General features: G+C 43.2%; 1 long non-coding RNA gene across 1 annotated transcript; it reads left to right on the forward strand.

Annotated features, from left to right (window-relative positions):
• Positions 1 to 205: 205 nt before the first annotated feature.
• LOC141553926 (uncharacterized) lies at positions 206 to 3,305 on the forward strand. Its single transcript, XR_012485721.1, has 2 exons — positions 206 to 2,997; positions 3,029 to 3,305. It is a non-coding gene; the product is annotated as an uncharacterized LOC141553926 (long non-coding RNA).
• The last annotated feature ends 631 nt before the right edge of the window (positions 3,306 to 3,936 follow it).

Raw genomic sequence — 3,936 nt, forward strand, 5'->3', positions numbered from 1 at the left:
CTTTAGCAGGATATAATGCCCTTCCTTATCTCTTTTAATTAGATCAATTTTTGTTTTTGCTTGATCTGAGATGAGGATGGCTACTCCTGCTTTTTTGGTTTTGCCTGAAGCATAATAGATTCTGCTCCACCCTTTTACTTTTAGTTTGAATGTCTCATCCTGTTTCAGGTGTGTTTCCTGTAAACAACATATAGTAGGAAACAATGTGGCTTTAGAAGTATTAGCACAATTAAGGCAAGGGCAGCCACAGCATTTTTGGTAGAAGAAAAGTCAGAAATTAACCTTTGGGGGTAGTTTAATAGTGAGTGTCCTGCACCAGGTTCAATCAATTCTGAATCAAAGGGGCCAGGAGGTGGCTGACTGATTCAAGGATTTTAAAATATGAAGCAACATTATTAGAAAGAGATGATTTGGTACTCTCACGAGACCATAACTTTAATCCAGCCATGTTCTGATCTGCTTCCCCTGGGGAACATGTGTCCCTTGAACATGATTGTCCAAATGTGATTGATTACCAAACTAAGATTAGGGAAGATTTGTAGGAAGTTTCTTTGTTAAAAGGCACTGAATAGTTCATAGATGGTTCTTCACAAATAGTTAATGGGAAAAGGAAAAAATGATTATGCTATTGTTAATAGGGAAGATTTGACTCTGGTTCAAGCTGGATTCTTGCCAAAAGAGTGGTCAGCTCAAAATTTGTGAATTATATGCAGTAAATCAAGCCCTAAAATTGCTTGAAGGACTGATTCAAAATATGCTTGGGGAATTGTTCAAATATTTGGGAAATATGGGAAGAAAGGGGAATGGAAAACAGTAAAGGAAAGGGATTGGCACACAGGGCATTGTTCTCTGAAATTTTGACTAATCTTATGTTACCTAAGAATGCTGCAGTGATTCATGTGCAGGGGCACCAAAGAGGAGATTCATTTGAGATAAGGAGAAACTGCTTTGCAGATGAGGAGGCAATGTGGCCTGGAGAAGAGGAATCTGTAAGTACTGAGGAGATAATGGTGCTAATTCTGGCATTTATGCCTCTAATGTCTCCACTTTCCCTTACCCCAGAAGAGTAGCAGGAAATCTAAAGCCTTGGTGCTCAGGAGAATAAAGAGGGGCACTGGCTCCTCCCTAATGGCAGAGAGGTACTGACCACAGCAGGTATGAGACACGTACCCCAACATTTACATCAGGGCAGTCATTGGAATGTCCGAGACCTGTGTGATGTGGTGCTGACTAGGTCTGTGGCACTGTCTTATACACAATAGAAGGCAACTGGTCAGTGGGTGTCCTGTTTGTCAGAGGATGAATAGGGCGGCCCAATGACAAGTCTAAAAGGAAGAAGGCCTCCTGGTATCAGGCCTTTCCAAAGCATACAGGTGGACCTTACCAAACTGCTGTCAGTGGGGCGTCTCAAATATTTGTTGGTCGTAGTAGACCATCTGGCCTTATGGGTGGAGGCCATTCCCCTTGCCTAGGCAACAGCCTCAGTAATTGTAAAAGTACTTCTTGAGCATATCATTCCAGGGTATGGGATGGTGGAGCAGGCAGATTTAGGCCAAGGCACCTGTTTCACAGCCAAGGTCCTCCAATCTGTGGCCCAAGCTATAGCATACTCCCTCATCATGTAAAGTGGAAAGGATGGATAAGGAAATTAAACAGCAACTGACTGAATTGGCATTAGAGACACAATTGCCCTGGACCAAGTGCCTTCCCCTTGCCTTATTAAGAATTAAAACAAAACCCCTGAAGAGATGTGGAATTGTCACTTTATGAATTATTTATTGTATGGTCACCCTTATCCAAAAGGAATTCAAAATTCTTCCTTGTATCCAATACTTGAAACCAAGGATTTGTTTTTAAGGAAATATATTATGTCTTTACTGTAACATCTGAAAACTTTACAACTAAACAGGCTTATTGCTCAGACTCCTCCCTTAGGATTTCAACAGTGCATGAGTTCTAGCTTGGAGATAGGGTCCTGGTTCAGACATGGAAGGGGGACAAACTCACCCCGAGCTGGAAAGGACTGTTCCAGATCCTCTTGACATCAGATACAGCAGTGCTACACAGGAAAGAGAGTGGACTCAGCATACCAGAATTAAAGGACTGGTGGACTCCGAGGGTGTGGACTTCCCAACTGAATGCAGAGAACAAGCTGAGACAAACATTGAAAAGCAACTGATGAACGGTGCATGTAAAATCTTGATAGCGGTATTGAAGCCTCATTATTAGATAAATGTCTATCACTGACACCTCCCCCTCCTACAAAACATCCTCCATCAATCATAAGAGTTCCTAAAACTTGTGCCAATAATATAACTTTTCTTCCTCTGATGAATTGTGTTAGAAAGAAAAGAACCTGGTATGATACCCTACTTGGTGGTGCTGGAACTGGTTTGGGTATAGTTAATTCAATAGACCTTGAGGCCTTGGCCAGCAGACTGCGCAGTGCTGGACAAGATGTTTCTCAAGCTTTGACTATAAATGCTCAATAGTTGCCCACAAAGATCCTACCCCACCAAAACACATTAAAATGTCAAGGCCAATTCTTACAACTTTTTTAGTGATAGTATTATTAATAGTTTGGGTTTTACTGGAAATATTAGTAAATTATTTAATTGGACCAAATGCTCTTTACAAAATATGTATACCTTGATAAAAAAAGAGAATGCTCGGAGATTGTTGCAATGTGGGATTATATGTTGAATGTAACAGAAGCATGGAAAAAAGAATGACCTGAAAATGCTATGTGTACTTCTTTTTGATGTACTGGAACTATTGTGTATTGTCAAGATATGGGCTGTTATGTGTCAATTTCATGTGTTACCTTTTGTCTTACCTAATAACTTTGCTTTACCTCATATATATGGAAACTGCATAGATTTGAATAATGCAAATCACATAGCCTAAGACAGGCCTTTCACCAGCCCTTGTGTTATGCAATCTTTTGCTTCTAAAGAGGAAAGGGGGAGATGTCGGGAGCCAAGGGCTTCAGCCCAGGTGTCTCTCCCCCCTAAGTGGGCCTGCCCAGGTGTCTCTCCCCCCTAAGTGGGCCTTACCCTTAGACAAATTGTTCCGAGAATCAGGCCGACCACAGGTGGGCATGATCCTTCCAAGAATCAGCTGACCATAGAATGTTCCAACATTGTGTATGTTCCAACATTGTGTATCCTAACTGCAAAATGTTCCTGTTCATTGAACCAGCCATTCCCATGTTCCTTTCCCAGACCCAACCCTACTTCTCTTTCTCATGCTTTTTGCTATATAGGCTGTACCCCTAGAGCAATAAACTGAGACCTTGACAAGGATCTGCTTGGTCTCCCTCTTCTTTCTGGCGCCATTTCTCTTTCAGGCTGGGTTCTCCTCAGTACCCCACGAATAACTGAGTCTGGCGGGCCGGGACAGGATGCTGCAAGGAGAATAGCTGTAAGGGCCCTTTAAATGGGCGGACACAGTGCATCGGGATTGAGGCCCAGAAGTAATATCTGTGGATATTAGGACTGCCCTTGGGCGGGATCCTGGCCATATTGAGATAGCTTCGTAATGGGTGACTCTCTCGCTGATTGGCTGTGTGTGTGACCTCACAGGCCCTATATAAGCCCACTGCAGGCAGCAACCGCCCTCTTTAACCTCCTGCTGTTCACCCTGGCTCCTAGCCTGGGTGGCCAAGCCAAGATGGGTAGCCGAAAGAGGTAAGGATTTTGGTAGTGAACACATGGGTCTTCTGACCAGGTGTTCACCAGGGAACCAACAAGTCAGGGCATCAGTCAGGGCATTATGTGAGTAGGTATAATAAAGGCTTTTAAGATTACACGTGGTTGTTCTTGAGTGCGCTACCGGTTACTAAGCTATAGATTCAAGAGATTGTGGCCAGAGACCTTAGAAGGCCTCAGAGGAGGCGAGCCGGGTAGAGCTCACACTGCAAAGGACAGTGGTCAA

Source organism: Sminthopsis crassicaudata, chromosome 2 (assembly GCF_048593235.1).
Source record: "Sminthopsis crassicaudata isolate SCR6 chromosome 2, ASM4859323v1, whole genome shotgun sequence".
In the NCBI taxonomy this organism is placed as follows: Eukaryota; Metazoa; Chordata; class Mammalia; order Dasyuromorphia; family Dasyuridae; genus Sminthopsis; species Sminthopsis crassicaudata.